The sequence below is a fragment of the Lagenorhynchus albirostris genome, chromosome 12 (assembly GCF_949774975.1).
Source record: "Lagenorhynchus albirostris chromosome 12, mLagAlb1.1, whole genome shotgun sequence".
In the NCBI taxonomy this organism is placed as follows: domain Eukaryota; kingdom Metazoa; phylum Chordata; class Mammalia; order Artiodactyla; family Delphinidae; genus Lagenorhynchus; species Lagenorhynchus albirostris.
In genome coordinates this window covers 7,277,084-7,297,512 of record NC_083106.1, presented here as the reverse complement: position 1 = coordinate 7,297,512, position 20,429 = coordinate 7,277,084, and the positions used below count along the sequence as shown (strand labels likewise).

Genomic DNA, 20,429 nt, shown 5'->3' with positions numbered 1-20,429 from the left:
AAAACAGTTAGTTCGCTGGGTAGGTGTCGACCCTCACTTTTCTTTCCCTTTGCTCCTTCGTTTGGTTTTGGGATCTAAGCTATCTCTACTTATTTGTCATGTTGTATTAGTAAGCATCACTTTGCCCCCAGCCAATTAAAAGAGGATTTCTGAGGAGTGGACCCATAGGCTACCCCATCCTTACGAAATCCTTTTTTCCCAGTTGTAATTTATATCCTCAGCTTCCAGCTCTCCTGTTATGCCTCTTCTCTGCAGCAAAACTGAAAGACGTTTTCATTAGAATTAGAAGGTGCAGCAAATTATACCAGTTTGTTTTCCCTTTTCCTGTTTCTTTATAAAATCTCCCTTTGCTTTCCTGGAAGCCATTTATGAGCGATCGCTTTGTTCTGTTCGCCTAATACCCTTGCTTGTTTGTTCTATCATTCTTTTATCATCATAGCTTGAGCTGTTCCTCATGTGGATTGTTTATTGAGATATCATTTACACTGCTATTGTCTTCACTGGGCTACTTTTTCATGTGGCTTTTTAACAGTAGTTCTGTCAAGATTTTCTTCTTATGTGTGCTCAATACAGGCTTCTGTTTCTTTGTAGATTTTGGTTTTACAACCTCTATTTTAACACGTCTCCCCCCCCACCCCGCACCGTGTTATTAAAGGGAAGGTTTTGGTCATAAATAAAAGAGACTTTAGAATACAATTGACAATGATTTGGCTTCCCCCCATTTCAGTAAGAGAATTGAGGGCAGCAAATTCTCTGAAGATACATAGAAAATACCACTGGAGAACTGCTTCTATACTCCTGATTAAAGAGGTTGGAGGCATTACTGCCATAAACTATTTGCTATTGACCACTTTGCCTGTTTGGGTCAATATAACTATCAATATGTTGGGAATGTCAGAATTTTCTGTGATCTTAAGTATGCATTTGAGCAACTATTAAAACTATATGTAATCTATCAGATGTCTCACAAATGAATTTCCCAAAGCAAAGGAAGAATTTTGACTGGTCTATGTTCAAACCATGTCTTACTCTGTAAAACCAACAGATCAAAGATTTCTTATACCTGGGTCAACATACCAATATCCAGGGGGAAGGTGACAATATTTATCAGTATTTCTAATATATGAATGTTATAGATCAAATAACAGGATATTTTAATTTTCTGTTCATGTCTTTAACAAAACCACTTTCCCTTTCATCACCAATTTTTTTTCTAGTCAATAAGAGAGAGGAATCTATGTCACATGTTAAAACTACCTCAAAGGTTCATTTACATTCTTCTTAGGAATCTAGACATCTTAAAATTTCATATTATTCCCACTTTTTTACCTTAATGTGTAGGATAGTTATTGCCTAATAGTTATGGGATAAATAAGTACAGATTTAATTTTGTTTGCCGGATTGTGAAAATGATGAGTTAAATCTAAGAGATACACTTTTTTTGTGTGTGTGTGGTACGCGGGCCTCTCACTGTTGCGGCCTCTCCCGTTGCGGAGCACAGGCTCCGGACGTGCAGGCTCAGCAGCCCTGGCTCACGGGCCTTTCCGCTCCGTGGCATGTGGGACCTTCCCGGACGGGGGCTCAAACCCGTGTCCCCTGCATCGGCAGGTGGACCCTCAACCACTGCGCCACCAGGGAAGCCCTTAAGAGATACTTTTACAGTTGCTTCTAATGATGGTCTTCTGGCCAATTACATTATTATTAAGTTAATTTAATTTCCTTAATTTCAGGAAGGATGGTGATTCACAGATATAGGACTAAGTAAACTGGAAAGGCACACTTATGGGTCAATCACGGTCTATTCTATTCGTTAGGAATATAAGTAAAGTTTCTAATTATGCTGTCATTATACCTACAGTGGCATGTCCATAAGCCCTCCATCTTTGCCCCTTAGTTATTTGTGTATTTTGTTTGAAAGAAATATACTAACAAAATAACATAAAATATTTATTTTTGTAATTTAATGATCTTGGCCAAGTAACTAACAGATAAGCTCATTATAGCTAAAATTATACTGAAAATATCTCTTCACTCACTCATCTCACGTACTGTTACTACAACACATATATTTACCTGGGTTTTTACCCCCTTTCCTTAAAACAAAAGGACCATCTCACCACACAGCAAAACCCTGGGTAGGTGGAAACAAAACAGCAAGGGAAGATCTAGAAATCAGTTAGATTCAAAAGAGCACAAGATAAGCAGTAATTGAAAAAGAACACATATTAAGGTTTCACAAAACATTTTTAAATGCTTTTATTCTAGATATGAAAGGTCAGATTCATTTTGCTTGATTATATTTTGTATACTTCTTGAAGTTTTGCATTTATGAAGAAACTGATTATTTACTATGTGTACAATTTCTTAAAAGCATTCCAACAAACATTTATATTTTAGGGTTTGTTGAAGAACTTTACCAAAGGCCTCTTTTTAAATTTTTAAAAAAATTTTTGAGCCCAAGTTACCATTTTCCGACCATGAAGTACCACACACAGGCAAGTGCACACAAACACATAAACACACAGCCTTAGTGTGATGGGCAGAAAGATTTTTCACCAAAGACCTAATTTTAGATGAGTTCTGCACCAAACTATACCGTTTCATTTTTTTTAAGTTAAGAGCAAAATTTCATTTTAAAATGTTTTTTGAGGGGCTTCCCTGGTGGTGCGGTGGTTGGGAGTCCGCCTGCCGATGCAGGGGACACGGGTTCGTGCCCCGGTCCGGGAAGATCCCACATGCCGCGGAGCGGCTGGGCCCGTGAGCCATGGCCGCTGAGCCTGCGCGTCCGGAGCCTGTGCTCCGCAACAGGAGAGGTGAGAAAACCGCGTACCGCAAAAAAAAAAAAAAAAGAAAAAAAAAGGTTTTTTGAAATATGTTCAAGCTTTCTTGGGGATAATCCAGCTGTTTAGCCAAGCCCCCTCCTCACCCTTTTTTTTTTCAAGGTTACAGAAGTACAAAGTGTAGATTCAATTTGTTACTTAAAGGATGTACTTTGAGAAGACCGAAGTTACTTCTAGTTAGCAAGTTCTTTGCCATGCAGGTAACAATTTATCACAATTTGACAGGATACACTTTTTAAATTTGAGGTTGAGGAGGACTGTAGAAATAGCTCTGGGCAGAAAAGGACGGCTTGCGTGGAAGTATATAAGGTGTTGTGATGTGATATTTTACTCCACACCCATATTATAAATAAACACAACTGGAAAAAAAAATCCTCCAAACACTCGCTGTGCTAAAACTAAAGTGTGTGTGCTATATTAAGAAAAGGGGGATATATGTTTGCATTGGTAGGGATGGGCTGGTGGTTTTCATGACAAAATGCTTTCCTTGTCCCCCCCCCCACCAAAAAAAAGGCTACAAACTCTGTCATAGTGATTGTGTAGTTTGTAATTTGAAGTTCATTGTTCAGATTCTATGTAGTTAGAGAAGTACAGTCAATTTTCATTTATAAACATTCTAGATTATGCATAGGTAGTTTGCTGTCTTTGGTAATCATTTATAAAATCTGGCTAACCTCTCTTTTCCCTCCCAACACCTACTGAGGCTTCTCTTCTTCCAAAGGCCTCCTTAAATTTCCCATCAGTGTTTACAGAATAGTAACTAATTTTGAAGATAGGTCCGTCTTTTAGGAGAAAGCATAGGTATTTGAAGGTAAATGCATGCCATTTTGGTAATCTGCTATTTTGAATGGTGACATCACCAGGCCGTGCCACCCACGGAACCCTGCCCAGGTGCTGGTCTCCTCCTCCTCAGACTATTCTAGAAACAAGTTAGGCTATGACTCAGGACTAGTGTTGTGGTATTTTGTAACACTTAAAATAATTCACCAGAGTATATAATGATTTTATATTTCTTTGGCAACAAAACAGTGTGGACCATTGTATTTTGAAAATACAGACAAGTTTAGATATTATTATTACCTGTCTTGCCAAAATCAGTAATCTTCAGGAAGCTTGAATCAGTTATTCCTTTTCAGGGAAAAGCAAAGCCCCGTCATTTCACTTCCACATATAATAACTTTTGATTGCTGGGTTGAGAATTAGCCACATGTAAGATCTGCAATCACCATTCTTTCATTAAACAAACATGCATTGACGTCTTGCCGTGGATCAGGCCTGTGCAAGGTGCTAAGCTTGCACAGCTGAGCGAGGCCATCCTTGTCAGATGCTGGGGAGGGAAACAGCCATAGACACATGATTATAATTTAACGTGGGACATGTGACTTTTAGGATGTGCCCAGGGTACCAGGTGAACACGGAGAAGCAGCAGGTAGCTCGCGGGGTGACGGGAGGGGCACCAGGGAAGCTTCCCTGAGGTAGGATACCTGAATGGAGTCAGAGAGGAGGACCCTCAGCAAGGGGGGAGGGCGTGTGGCAGGGGGTGGCAGTCGCAGCAGAGACACATGAGTGACAACACAGATGCCTTAAAGAGCCTGCTGCCCTCATGGGAAGTATGAACGGTTGGCGTATGCAGTGAGGGACAGCAGGAGGCAAGGGAGGACGTTGGAGAAGTAGAGGCTGGGCCGACTCAGGGAGGCTTCGGGGCTGTGTTAATAAACTCGGACTTTATGCTTAGCCAATGGGGAGCCATGACGGGTTTTTAAGCAGAGGGCTCACATGGTCAGAGTTGCACTTTAGGCAGATCCATCTGCAGAGGAAGAGAAGTGAAGAAAGCAAGACTGAATCCCGGGAGGAGGGTTGCGAGACTCGGCCAGTAGTCGGGCCGAGATGAACGGGCCGGTGTTAAGAATGGAGAGGGGAGACAGCCTCGGGAATTACAAGCATCAGACGGCCAGAAAGTGATGGCGGGCGGGTGAGAGGGGTCAGGAGCAAGAGGGGTCAAGGGTGGCGGCAGCATCCTCGCTCGGGCCGGTGGGCAGATGCGGCGCAGGACAGCAAGACGGACGGGAGAGCGGGGCCCGCTCGCGGCGAGGCTCCCCTCCCCCTGCCACACCAACACGCACGCACACACACGCACACGCATGTGCACACACTCACACGCGCACACTCACACACACTGCCCCCTCTCACACACACACAGTGCACCTCTCACACACGCACACGCACACACACATTGCCCCTCACACACACACACACACACACACAATGCACCTCTCCCTCTCTTTCACACACACACAATATACCTCTCTCTCTTTTTCACACACACACACGCAATTCACCTCTCTCTCTCTTTCACACACACACATTGCACCTCTCTCTCTCTCATACACACACACACACACACTGCACCTCTCTCTCTCTCACACACACACACACACACACACACATACTGCACCTCTCACACACACACACCATGCACCTCTCTCTCTCTTTCACACACAATATACCTCTCTCTCTTTTTCACACACACACAATGCACCTCTGTCTCTCTCTTACACGCACACACACACATTTTTATTATGTAAGTTTCAGGTGTACAACATTATAATTTGACATCTGTGTACACTACACAGTGATCACCACCAAAGTCTAGTTACCATCCATCACCTTACAGTTCACCCCACACAGACTATTTAGATTTAACTTTTTAAAAAGTTTTATTAAAGTATAGATGAGTTACAGTGTTGCGTTAGTTCACACACGCTATTGAAATTTCTCTGTCTTGGGCTTCCCTGGTTGCGCAGTGGTTAAGAATCCGCCTGCCAATGCAGGGGACACGGGTTCGAACCCTAGTCTGGGAAGATCCCACCTACTGTGGAGCAACTAAGCCTGTGCGCCACAGCTACTGAGCCTGCTCTCTAGAGCCCATGAGCCACAACTACTGAAGCCCACGCGCCTAGAGCCCATGCTCTGCAACAAGAGAAGCCGCTGCAATGAGAAGCCCGCACACTGCAACGAAGAGTAGCCCCCGCTCGCCGCAACTAGAGGAAGCCCACGTGCAGCAGCAAAGACCCAATGCAGCCAAAAATAAATAAAATAAGTAAATAAATAAATAAATAAATTTATTTTAAAAAACGTCGCTGTCTTGCTCTTGTAGTGCACCGTGCTTCCCCTACAGGGTCACCGCTGCTCTTCATTTTAATTGCATGTTTCATCGTCTGTCTTCCTCACTCAACTGCAAAGCTCCTGGGAACAGGGATTGTGGTTGCCTTCTTCATGATTCACTCCCACGTTAGCAGCCTGCCTGCCACGTTGTAGGCATCAATACATATGTATTAAAGGGGTGAATGCAGTTTTCAGATCATAACTAAGAGTCAGCCATACATTTTCAGTTAGTTTTCTATGTGGATTTTTCTCTTTTTTTTTGGTTCTGTTTTGTTTTGAACAACAGCCCTGCTGAAGTTATCGGCTGAAGAGCTGGGGCTGTCACACCAGCGAACCTGGCTCCCAGCCCCTGCCCCACCCTTTGCCAGGTCTGTGATATTGGGCAAGGGGCTTATGCCCTCCTGGGTATCGCTTCTCCACGAGTATAGTTAGGAATAGGGACAGGTCTGATTGCTGAGGTCCTGCCAATCCTGATGTTTTACAAGAAAGGAGGACATTTTATACGACTGACCAGAAAGAGAAAAATAGTAGTAATACCTTAAATACTTTATTGAGCAGAAAAAAGCCTCAGGAAAACAGAAAGCCCAGACTCTTGCCATTAACACGTCCACTGTGTTCCAACTTGGTCGGTGATATGGACTTACTAAATTAAAGAGAAATCAGCTCGAGTGATATATGCTGCATATTTCCGCGTGGCATCGCCACTGTCCTAAGGTCTGATGGTCCCAAGGGTTGTTCAGGATGAGTAATAGGTTAAACGAGACGCGCCCGTCTGCGGTGCGCTCCGCGCGTGCCCGCCTCTCCCCAAAGCAGCTCCCTGTGTGCTGCGAACTCTCTTTTGTCGCCAATGTCTCTCTGTCCCCAAGAAGCCCTGCATTTATTCTGCCTCTAAATGGGCTCCCCTTCTTGTAAAGCATCATTATACCCCGTGGAAAAGAATGTGAGCTCAGAGGCGTCTTTGTCCGAAAGAACTTTGAAGGCAAATTCCTTGAACTTCTGAGACATTCAACAGACAGTAGCTCCTTTCCTCGGGGGTGCATGTGTTTAACTCTGGCAGGAACCTTTGACATGTTTTCCCACAGTTCTGTTTATTGTGACTTCCTAGGGACATTTCCCTGTTGAAAATTTAACTAGAAAAGAAAGTTTGCATTACTCTTGCTGGGTTTTAAGCAAGGATGAGAAACCCGTTTGTTTTACACTGATAATAACCTTTTTTCAGAAATTTATTTTCTTGAAGTATAGTTGATTTACGATGTTGCATTAGCTTCAGGTGGACAGCAAAGTTATTCAGTTATACATATATATACATTATTTTCCATTATAATTTATCAGGATATTGAATCTAGTTCCCTGTGCTATACAGTAGGACCTTGTTTATCCATTCTCTGTACAATAGTTTACATCTGCTAACCCCAAACTCTCAGTCCATCCGTCCTCCACCCACCCCCACCCACCCCTTAGCAATAACCTTCTTAAGACAACGATGGGTCTCCCTTGCTTACATAAAAAGGTGCGCTGAATGACGTGCACAGGTTAAGTTTCTGTGAATTGAAACCTACATGGTAAGTTAAAGGAACTTACCATGCTTTTGTTTGCATTGAAAAGTCTGCTTTATAGAGAGCAGTCTCCTAACTTACCTGTTTGCTAATTCTATTTGTTATTACATCGGAATAACTGCTTCTACCCTGATCCTAGCCAAGCTCTTTCTCCATCTGGGCTATTGTCATGATCTAACTGGCCCCTCAGTTCCACCCTAGTTCCCAAAACAGAAGTCAGGGTGATCCTTTTAAAATGTAAATATGTTTTAAAACTTAACGTCTGCGTTCAGAACAATCCAACACCTCCGTTGCTCTCCGAGTAGAACCCCAAGTCCCTACCGTCCCACTCACCTTTCTAAATACGCCAAGCACGCTCCTCCCCCGGAACTCCGTGCTGCCTGGTCCCCGCACCTGGAATCTCCTGCCAGACACACCATGTGGCCGCCGCCCTCTCTCCTTCAAGATCTTCCTCCACTCAGACCTCAGTGAGGCCGAGGGACACCACTCAATTGAAGACCGTGGTCTTGACTCCCACCCTGCACATCTCATCCCCCTTCCCGGCTCTGGTTCCGCCCTTACCACCTTCTGACGTTCCCTATATGTGCTTGTTTATTATGCTGTTGTCTTCATCATAGAAGGTAGCTGAGTGAAGGCAGAGTTGTTTTCTGTTTTGTTAGCTGCTGTATCCCCAGTGCCTGGTGTGGTGCTCACACACAGTAGGGGCTCTGAAAACGTGTTGAATCAATGAGTGAATGAATAATTAGGTGTTTCTCAGGTGTAATCTAAACAAAGTCAAATTTTTCTTTTCTATAGAGTTTAAGCCTATAGAGTAAGGGTAAAGTCTATCAAAGTCTATATGTTTAAACTTGTTTGTACCTAGCTGACAAGGACATTGTAACATAAGGAATCACGATGACAAGGACTAAGCGTAGGGAGGCACAGAAGGTGGTCGAAAGGGAGCAGGACTGAAGATGCGGTCCATATACACAATGGAATATTACTCAGCCGCTAAAAAGAATGCAATAATGCCATTTGCAGCAACATGGATGGACCTCAGATTATCACACTTAGTGAAGTAAGTCAGACAAAGACAAATATCATATGATATTGCTCATACATGGAATCTAAAAAAAAATGATACAAATGAACTTATTTACAAAACAGAAACAGGCTCACAGACTTAGAGAATGAAATTATGGTTACTGGGAGGAAGGATGGGGGGAGGGATAGATTGGGAGTTTGGGATTGACATGCACCCACTGCTCTATTTAAAATACATAACCAACAAGGACCTACTGTGTCGCACGGGGAACTCTGCTCACTATTCTGTAATAACCTAAATGGGAAAAGAATTTGAAAAAGAATAGGTACATGTATAACTGAATCACTTTGCTGTACACCTGAGATTTACACAGCACTGTTAATTAACTATACTCCGAAATAACTGAATCACTTTGCTGTACACCTGAGAGTAACACAGCATTGTTAATTAACTATACTCCGATATAAAATAAAAAATTTAAAAAGGCGGGGTGGGAGCAGGGCTTAAGGCTTAGCCTGAGCTTTTGTGCTCAGATCTGGCCTCAGGAGCACGTGCATTGTTGTAAGGATTTGACATAATGCATGTAAACTGCCTGACGCACAGGGATGTTTACTACACAAAGGGAATAATCGTGAGCTTTCTGTCATTATTTGGAACCATTCTGGAGGTTGCCTCCGCTGTCCCAATGACTTAAGACTTCTAAGAAAGCCACCAAACAAGGGGATTTCCTGCTGGAAACCCGTGGCCCACTGCATCCTGTCAGGGCCCCTTTGGAGACTGGAGCAACGCACAGCAGGAGAGCTGTGCAACCGTACTGCTCTTAATGAAAAATGAGGAAAGGAATCCATTTGTCCCTTTCCCAGGATAAAGCACACGCCTCCTGCTGTTGACTTTATACTTCCAGCCTCGCGCCTTTGATGTCTTAGTGTCTTGCATGTTTATTGATGCTTCGCAGTGGGCCCATGGAATAGGCAGGGCAGCTACACTCATTCTCAGTACCAAATTCCACATGACTGGTTTGTGGCTACAAGGTGGCCTGAACTCCAGGTAAGGGTTCTTTATACCATTTGTTGCCTTTTTAAAATGTATGCAACAATTATTGGACTGCTCCTTATATGCCAGGCACTGTTCTAGGCACTGGGAGTACAGCAATGTCTCTAATCTCATGGAGCATACATTCCAGTGGAGGAAAAAAGACAGTAAACAAAGGGCAGGTAAATGTGCAGTGTGCCAGGTAGAGATTTTTGCTACACAGGAACATGAAGCTAGGTGAGCGGCATCGGATGTTGCTATGCAATATCAGGAAATCAGGTAAAACCTCACCGAGAAGGTTACATTTGGACAGAGACTGGAGCAGGCCGTGCAGATACCTGGAGAGTGTTGCAATGAGGGAGCAGCAAGGGCAAAGGCCCTGAGGCAGGACCATGTTTGGCTACTCGAAGCATGACAAGAGTGGCTGGAGCTCGGTGAGCAGGTGGGAGAGTGTGGGCGAGATGGCCAGAGAGAGTGGGCAGAGGTCAGGCCACTGTAGGACTTTGATTTGTGCTCCAAGTGAGATGGGAAGGCTTGAGGGTTTTGAGGAGAAGAGTGATCCTTGTGCTGCTGTGTTGCGTTGAAAGGACACAAGGGGAGCCAGGGAGAGCAGATGTTGCAACAGATCCAGCTGGGAGGTGCTGGCAGCTGAGACCAGAGTTGTACCAGTGGAGGTGCTGAGAAGGAGTTTGATGATGGATATTATCTTGCAGGTAGACCTGGAAGATTTTGTGAAAAGATTGGAAGTGGGGTTTGAGGGAAATAGAGGCGTTAACAATGAACTCCAATCTTTTGGCTCAAACCTCTGGAAGAATGGGTCTGCCATTTCCCCAAAAGGGAGAGATTACAGGTAGAGCAAGCTTGTGTTGGTTTAGCTGTGTCTGATTTTTTTTTTAAGGATGCAGTTGAAATTAGGGGTTCAATTTTGGGCATGTGAAGTTTATTAAACATCCAAGAGAAGATGTCCTGTAGGCACGTTGACAGGCATGAGTCTGATAGGAGACCAGGACCTGTCTGAGCTGGAGATGTGAATGCAGATACATCAATGCAGAGACGCTGTTTAAACCTGTGCAAGTAGATGGAATCATCTGGAAAGTGGGTGTAAACCAGGAAGCATCCAAGATCAGAGACCTGTAGCACTGCAACGTTTGCCATTTAGGGGATGTCAAGGAACCAGCAAAGGAGGCTGGGAAGATGTGACCCACAGGGAGGGGAGTGGAGAGAGATTCGGTCCAGGAAGCCGGGGAAAAAAGTGGAGGGTGAGATCCCCTCTGTCAGGTGGTGCCACTAGGTCAAATGTGTAGATAGACAGACAGACAGACAGATACGTACAAAATATGTACAAAATATATATGTACATATGTACAAAATGTAGTACAGTATATGCCTTCTTAACTTGACGTTACTTCATGAACCATTTTCCATGTCATTAAATATAATTTCCACGTGTGGCTTTTAATGACCCCATAGTATTTCATGTCATGGATGTGCTATAATTTATTTACTATTCTCTGACTGTTGGATGTTTGTATCAACTTTTCAGTATCATAAATAATGCTTATATATACATCATGCTGTACAGCTTTTGATTCTTCTATATAAACTCCTAGAACTGGAATTATTGGGGTGGCCATACAGTTCGTTCCGTAACATCTTACGGAAAAACCCAAACGAACTTTTAGGCCGACCCAATACAACCCAGTCAGAAGTGAATATTTATTATAAATGTTCATCCAGAAAGACTGTAGCAACGTTTGCTTCTACCAGCTTTGTGAAAGAGGAGTGCTTATTTTACTGTGGGCTTCACCGATACTGTGTATCAGTTGTTTTCAGTTTTTTTGACAATAGAGTAAAAATGGCTTGTCGGTGATGTTTGCGTTTTTTTTCATGAGATTACTATGGCTTCATGTAGCTTTTGCACCTGTCTCTTGTCAATGTATCTGTTGGAATCATGTACTTTTCTTAGTTACTTGGTAAAGCCACGCATGCAGTAAGGATATTGATATTTTGCCATAACTGGGGTAAATATTTTTCCCAGCTGTTTGCACTTTGGTTTTATAATGACATTATATGAGTTATAAATTTTAACATTACATTTAGAAAATTCTTTGCAATTTTGAAAGTAATATATATGTATATAGTTTCAAGATTTCTAAATTTTAAAGTTATTTATTTTTATGTATAGTTAAAGGTAAGGCCCTAACCTGCCTTTTTTTTTTCCCCAGAAGTAATCAAATCTACTCACCCAGGTCAAGAATTTCTACTCTATGTTCCAAATTCAGCCTCTCATTGAACACTTGTAGAACAAGGCAACATAATTAGTAAAGAACCCGTTAAACAGTTCTAATAGTTTAAGCTTCATTTGGTCTCAAAACCTGCTGCCATGTAATTTCTATATCAGTGAGGACATGATAGGCTGTGCTGCTGTGATAAACAGCCCACATTTCTTCTCTGCCTTGTCCAGAAGGGATACCTGTCACTTCCCTCCAAACCCCATTGGCCAGAGCTAGTCACATGGTCCTACCTAACTGCAGGGGTTGGAGAGGATGGGAAGCAAAGGGAATGTTTCAGGAGTACCCCTCCATCTGCCATAGATTCTATCTAGCGTTGGCCTCAGGAACGCAGAGTAAGACTTTTCCACATACGCCTTCAAATAGTTGAAAACAGCAGTCACATCCCACTGCCCCCAATATGCACACTCCCTGTGCACTCAGAGTCTTCTGGTTTTCAGAAGAAGCCTCACTCTTTTGATCATTTCTTCTCTTAGTTTCTTTCTTTTCTTTTTCTTCTTTTTTTTTTTTTTTGGCCGTGCCACAAGGCATGAGGGATCTTAGTTCCCTGACCAGGCATCCAACCCGTGCGCCCTGCATTGGAAGCGCAGAGTCTTAACCACTGAACCACCAGGGAAGTCCCATCTAACTTAGTTTCTTATCCCGTTGCCATCCTGGAAACCCTTTCCTGGATGCATTACCACTTATTCATATCAGTTATTAATACCCCAAATGTCTTGTGATTTAAACATTTATCTTCCATTTCATTAACTTCCGGTCTTATATTCTCGAAACAGAGTCTTCATCCTCCTCTGCTTGGTGTTCCCTGCTTACGACACCTTCCTATCCTACCAGCATGAGGCTTGGCTCGTAGCTACCCAGTTTGCCAAATGGATTGTACAGCTGTAGTTTCCATCGACCTAGGATCGTGATGCTAACCAGTTCAGGAAGACATATCCTAAAGCCATGACCTGTCATCAGTTCATTAAGATGTACAGCTGTTTTACGATACAATTTGCTCAAGCCGTAAATCACATCCAGTTTCTGTGCTTCAGCTTTTCAGTGCTTCCAGCTGCTACATTTTCCCATTGGGTGTGGATGAACCACTGGAGTTTGAGACAGTAGACAGCCTAGGAAAACAATGTCACTGAACTGATAATGCGTGTGAAAGTCTTCAAGTCTCTGCTGACTTAGAATGAGGAAGAGGGAGGGACTTTTGATAGCCCTATTCTCCAAGTGCTCATGTTACTTTAGATCAGAAAATTCACCTTGATCCATGTTGTACTTCTTGAACCAAAAGGCTTTGCCACCCTCCCCCTTCCCCTGAGGGTGCTTCATTGTCCCATGGAGTCAGATGGTGACAGTGGGCCTGAAGGGTCTATAAGGGCTAGACCTCTTACAATGCTTCTGCCAAGAAAACTAGCCGAGGTGACATTTGAGGTTTACTGGGCAATATAAAGTTGACTTCCACATTACCCATCATCTAGGCCTTGTTTGTGTTCAAAACCTGTTTCAAATGCTAATAGCCAGTTGTGCATATGATAGCGTCACGTGTGTGAGAGCCAGTCATACGTGTCTATTAAATCCTTGTGTGGACCCAGAGATGCTGTTACTTTTAACAGTCCAGATTCAGACGTTTACTGGGACACTCAGGTATATGAAAGCTTACGCTTAAACATGCCCTTTAACCTACCTAATAGTTTCCAAATACCCATTCAGCTACCACCATCTCCCGACTTCCTTCACTATTGTAATTGAGTACTAGGAGTCTGTTTTTCCAGAGTGAGAATACCACGAAGCCTCTTTTGAAACCAGTGGAGTCAGACTCATGTCAAACTGCCACTCATTAAATGCACAATAAGCACATCTTAATAGCCTGACAATTCCATGTGCTACCCTAAAGGTATTTGCAAACATTATTTCCAAAACACGTTCTTGTTCCAAGTAACGTGAGTAGGCCTCATAATTCACTAATTTCCAGCCAAGTCCGAAATATCAAAGGTTAGTGTCCAGAGATCGTAGTGTGTGAAAGAATGGGAGCTCTTGTTTTCAAATTCAGCTGTGTTGGTTTTACAATTTCGGGACTGGAAAACGGCCAGAAGACTGTATTAACCTTCTTTTCAATCTTTCTTAAGAATTCTCTCATGTCTAGGATGCCAACTAGACTCCGAGAATTCATGCTTATTCTGTTGTGTCCAGGGGATGCCTTCTGTTATCCGTAGTTGCCTGCAATGGCGAGGGGTTAGAGATTGAAAGAGTAAAAGTCAAGTTTTTAACCCAAGAATAGGGTATTTGTTTCACCGGGCATCACAGTCAAGTTCAGGGCCACCGGGAGCTCACGTGAAGCCTAGAAAAGAAAGAAGCTTCCGTGCACATCCACTGTCTGAGGCTTGGGCCCTGGTGGGTTGATCCGTACTGAAGCTTGGTTTTTAGTCCATTCCCTTGACTGCAATTTTAGTTCCTATTTCCTTGGCCCTCAGATTTATAGGTTAAAATCTTCATACCTGTAGCTTTGCTTCCCCGTTTCCCACCTCTGAACCTCCTATCCTCAGACCCTAGGCCCCTGTCCCTCAGTCGGGGTCTGCAGAGCTATGCTCCCCAGGTTTAAAATGCTTGTTCTCATTACTCAGGAACATTGCAGAGAAAAATCCAGATACGATATGTTTATGATATGATTGAATCTGGTTTGAATATATTTCAAGAAGAGCATAGTTTCAAGTAAAAAAAAAAAACTGAAATTTATTCAGAAATAGATAAGTTAGTAAACTTTTGCATGCAATTTCACAATATGTAAAAATAATAACAGAATTTTGTAATGACAGTGGCCCCTGCATAGCATTTTTGTTTGTTTGTTTATTTTTTGTAGCACAGCAAAAAGCCCAGGTATCAAATAGACTGGAGGCTGGGAAGATACGTACACTACAAGCCTATACATTTAAAAAAAGTAGCCTAATCCCCACCCCCACCCCACCCCACAGAGTTGTCTCTTACATTCATTTCTCCCTAGCAGTGTTAAATCTGGTAAGGATTGTGTTCATCTTGCCACAATTAAAAGTCTACAAACTAAAAAATTTCCATAAAAGCCAACCATCAAAATGTGTGAAACATCTAAGATGTTGATATAATTGAAACCTGTCTTCAGTATTTGCTAAATACATGTTTTCCCTCCCTTGACATCTAATGAACAGTTGTAGAGCTATGTCTGAGTTTAGCATTGTAAGATCCGGATTCAAAGTACCACAGGAGAACAGTCAACTCTGGTCTTCTCTGGATTCATGGGCTATTTTTAAAATAAATACCAGCTACATAACTAATTTTTAAAAAATCAAAACTTTGTTATTGGTTGGTTATTTGTGATACAAAACTTTCTACCTGCTAGAAGATGATAAAAAAAATGATGATCAATTTTCCTTGCTCAAGAATTCCAAATAACTTAGCTAGATACACACACCCCCAACTCAAGTGGGAGAGCGTAACACCCCTCACCTTAGATGTGGGCTTCCATCCCACATCTATGGATGGAAGGCGGGAAGAGAAACTTCCCAGTGGAGAAACCTGACAAGCCCCAGTCAGCCAGTGATCAAGGCCAACGTCGACAGTGATAAGGACCCTTGCTGTCCTGTTCACCTCTGTGGTTGTCTTCCGCAAAACCCATAACCTTCGTCTAACCATGAGAAAACCATCAGACAAAACCCAGTTTTGGACTTTCTGCAAAATACCTGATCACTACTCCTCAAAACTGTCATCAAGAACAAGGAAAATCTTATAACCTTTAAAAACTGTGACTCACTATGTTGTACACCTGAAATACAAAATACTGTGTACCAACTATACGTCAGTACCAATATTTTTTAAAACGAAACAAAAACAATTAAGTCTGAGGAGTTATTCCAGCCAAGAGGTACCTAAGAAGATGTGATGACTAAATGTAATATGGTGTCCAGGATGGGACTCTGGAACAGAAAAAGGGCATTCAGAAATCCAAATAAAGTGTGGGCTTTAGTTAATGAAATGCATCGATGTTGATTCATTACTTGGGACAAATGTCACATACAAGGGAAGATGTTCATTAGAGGGGAACCTGGGTGTGGCGGTTATGGGAACTCACTGTACTATCTTCGCAACCGTTCTGTAAGCTTAAAGCTATTCTAAAAGAAATAAAAGTTTATTTTTAAAAAAGGCTATTAACAGACCCTCCAACTGGGCCAATAGGGTTCTCTCTACAACCTGATTCCAGGACACCCCTGCTTCTGTGCTCAGAGACCCCCTACCTGGTGACCTGTCTGTGGACCTTCTCTAGCACCAAAACATCTCCTAAAACATCTTTTATAAGTCGTTCCACACATCTGGCACCAGGGCTGAAGTTTCCCGGAGTCATCTGAATCAGTGTCTGCACCAGAATGAAATCCTGCGCACACGTGGTAGAAGACACTTGCCTTCTCGTTACCCATCCAGTGTCTGACTCTTTCCTGCTTTTTGAGTCTCTGTGTGGTTTCTCACTACAGGAGTTGAAAATTCCAGACAATGGCTCCAAGACTGTGTCCTCTGCTACATTCATCAGATGCACCCATGGCAACCTCAGGATCAGGAGGCGAGGTGGCGGGGAGTCTTCCCAGGGGACGGCGGTGTGTTGGGGGGTGATGGGGGGAGGCGCAGGGACTAGTGGAAGGGTCCTGCAAGCTTCGGGAGGTCTACTGTCAAGCAGTGGAGTCCTACCAGCCATGCTGGGCCAACCAGTTCTGCAGCAGACTTTGTTCCCAGCCTGGTTCTCCAGCCCGCCTGGCAGTACTGAAGCTACACAGTGTTCTTTATGTAAAATTGTTTGTTGAAAAAAAACATGCATACATAACACCGCACAGATCATAAGAGCACAGTTCGATTCATTTTCACAGAGTGAACCGATCTACTAGGACTCATATCAAGAAACAAAACCTGGAAACCCCTCCCACACCTTCACATCCCGGCTCAGAGGAAGCTGGCCAGGCAAGACCAGCCACGGGAGTGCAGGAGGCAGCGAAGCCTGTGAGAAGACTTGCGTCAGCCCACAGGCCTGCCTGCCATCTCAGCTTCCATTTCCATGTCTCTTGCGTCCTTATGATAAGTCCCATTTTCCTGAGTTAATTAGAGCTGGCTTCTGTTCCTTGCAGCCCAAATGGCCTGAATAGCAACTGTTTCTACTTAGGCGAACAGAAAACATATAACGGTCCGATGAAAACCATGACTCACTCATGCCAATATCTCATGGGAAGGAATGCCTTCAAAATTAGTGGCTTTGGAGGGATACTTGACACAATAGCATGAAAAATAAGATGTCATTTAAAGGGTAGGCTTAAAACAGTGATATTTATAGAATTAGATATAATCTTAGAATGGGGAATAGGGCATTGGAGTACCAACGGCACCCCACTGGTTCCTGAGCAATGATCTTTAGTAAATCATTTCTCTGCGTTCCTGCTTGTGTGGTCATGGAAGAGAGCATTAAGAACCTGGGCTAAAAGATGCTGCCCGGGGGAAAGTATAATGATTTTAAATGGCAACGAGTCTCATACGTTAATTTCCTAGCAAAGTCTGTGTCAAGCCCAGATGCTGGGGAGAAAGTGAAAATGACAGCACCAAACAAGACAAGAGTACCTTTTGCTGGTGTGTTTGCTGACGGCCTGTATGTGTCAGACTTGATGAAATGCACTTACAAGCCCCTGCCAGATGTTAAAGAAAGCAACTGTGAGTTCTCGTCCCTTGAACCCTACCAGCCACCAAAGCAATTTAGCTGGTGGCGCTGGGTATCAGTTTATGCTGAGACAGGGTGTGGGCTATCTCCTCTCGTGGGCATTTTGCCTTTTGGACAGCTTGTGGGAACACGCATAAAGACTCTGGAGGACATCCAGGGCATTTTAGGAGAACTGGGTGGGTGGCAGTCAGCGGTGACACAGTCATGCGTCCACTCTAAGTGCTTTGAACTATTTTTACTAATTTATTATTTTACTCATTTAGCCTTAGCTAGATGTGTTTATTTGCAAATATTTGCTTAGCACTTGCCATACAGAATCCACCAGAGAATTTTCAATTGTGACAGTTTTCTTCACTTTGCATCTCTTCCGTGACAAACTCTGTAAGGTTAGAGATCTTCCATTTATGAATCCCCAGCATTGGGGTCAGGGAGGGAGACAGTGACTGGCTCATGAAATGAGCTCAAAATATAGCTATTGCATGAATAACTTTGTGATGTGTTGAGCTCCGAAAGGGACTTGATCCCTTAAACATTGTGGCTTTACATAATTGAAGCAGAGAACATTTAGAAAGTGAATGGACTTAGAACCTGAGTTTATATGCTGGCTCTGGTATTTATTAGCTGTACCTCAACTAGTGAACCGGACTGCTGAGCCTCGATTCTCACCTGTACAATGGGAACAACATAACTGCCCCACAAGTTTCTTCTGAGGATTAGAAGATGGAGTATATGCGCAGTTCGTGGCGCAAAGTGCCGTGGTCATTGCTGTGAGCATCATAAGAGTTAAATGGTGGAGAATGAAGGCTTTAGAATCAGACCTCAGCTCTGGTCTCAGCTGTAGCATTGCCTTGCTGTGTGACACATGTAAATCATATGGCCCCCTGCCTGGTCCACGGTGAGTGATTGATAAATTATTATTATTATTAACAATAGAAGGCAATTATCCTTATGGTTGTATTAATATTAAATTATTCCCCTAAAAGGACACACAAAACAAAGAGTTTCAAATCCGTTTAGAAGGAAGAGAAATAAATGTTAGAGGCACTCTGGATGAGAAAATCTCTGTAATTGAGCACCAAATTTAGCCTTGGGTTTCCTGGTAACCAGGGTAATAAAAAGAATCACAACAGTTTATATAATTATTATTATCAGTTGTAATTAGTCAACTAGAGCTGCTCTGTCCAATATGCTTACCAGGAGCCATGTGTGGCTCTTACTGAGTCTTTGAAATGTAGCTCATCTGACCTGAGATGTGCTGTAGGACTAAAATGCACTGGATTTTGAAGAGTTAGTGTGAAAAAGTAAAATATCTCATTAAAAAAGTTTTGTATTTGCTACATGTCGATTACGGTGTTTTGGTTATTTGGATTGAATAAGATATACTATTAAAGTTAATTCCACCTATTTCTTCTTACTTTTTTGGTGTGGCAACTAGAAAGTTAAAAATTCCATACATGCCTCACATTTTTGACTTCCGTTTTGTCCCTATTGGACAATACAACTCTTTAAACCTCTCATTATTCTAAATGGAACTTATATTTTATTTATATAAAATATCAATATAATTCTATAGCATAATTATAATAATTATGACATCGATAATTATGATAGATTATAATTATAATTATGATATAACACCATATGATATATAATTATGATATATTATATAATTATATATAATTATAAAAATACAAAGATATAAATATATAACATCAACATATTATAAACATACAATATAATAAAATATGTAATATTAATATAGTATAAATATATAATTACGACAATATAATTATTAATAAAAATAATAGAAATATAAAACAATATGTTATATATTAATATATTATTATATACTTTATATTATTTATAAAAGAGGCTTTTGATATCCATATAGGTAACATCTTCACCTACAATTTTAAAGAAAATTTGATAGATCCTAAAGGAGCAATGTTATGATAATTACATGAAGAAGAGACATAATGATAATTGTAGTGGCTACCGTTTCCTGAATGCTTGCGTACGTGCTAGGCACAGTCCTAATTTCTTTTCAGATGTCAATCATTTAAAAATTCATAAGTGGTATGATCATTTTTGCATTATGCCAGGAAATTATACCTTAGTAACTGGTATAAGATATAAAGACGTCCGTCTTCTCTTCTTTCCTTCCTCTTTGGTACCATTCACAGCTGCAGACAGGTGCTCGGCAGCAAATGGTGCTCAATAAATCGGTGTATATAAATAAATACCTAAATGGTGTCTCTTCTCTCCCTGTGTCATTCAGCTTCTCTGTGAGATCTAGTTCTTTTAAATCTCAGTAACAGCAGGACATTTAAAAGTCTATAAAATTTGGGAATAATCTGTCACCCGAAATCGTCTTGTGGCTTGAAGTCTACAGGAAAAACTTGGCAAAGAAGTGATATGAGTCCACTGATAGACCCCCGGGCTCTGCTGTGCTCTGGTCGGAGCCTGGACGTAAACCGAATTACAATAACTAAAGAATTAGCTGTTTCCTGTGGGTACAAATCATCTCTAAACTTTCCAAACTTCTTGTATATTTTGAAGAAATTTATTTAGCTTTTTTGGAATCTGAGTCTATTAAAAAACCAAATATTTCAAAGAATATATGGTTTTTACAAGAGGCAAAAGTGTAAAAAAGAGTAAATGAATCTTATCTCTTAAATCCAACCCTGTATACCCCACTGAGACCAGGAGAAAGAAACTGGAATTGAGGATTTTAAAATGTAACTGCAAGTAATAGAAAGATGTGCTCAGCTCTGCGAAGGGCCAACGGCCAAGAAAAAGCTGTCTTTACTGTTT

The 20,429-nt window shown here is 42.0% G+C and overlaps 1 long non-coding RNA gene across 1 annotated transcript; it reads left to right on the top strand.

Annotated features, from left to right (window-relative positions):
* Positions 1-9,447: 9,447 nt before the first annotated feature.
* On the top strand, positions 9,448-11,960 carry LOC132530711 (uncharacterized). The gene is made up of 2 exons (XR_009543858.1): positions 9,448-10,467; positions 11,843-11,960. It is a non-coding gene; the product is annotated as an uncharacterized LOC132530711 (long non-coding RNA).
* Positions 11,961-20,429: the final 8,469 nt, after the last annotated feature.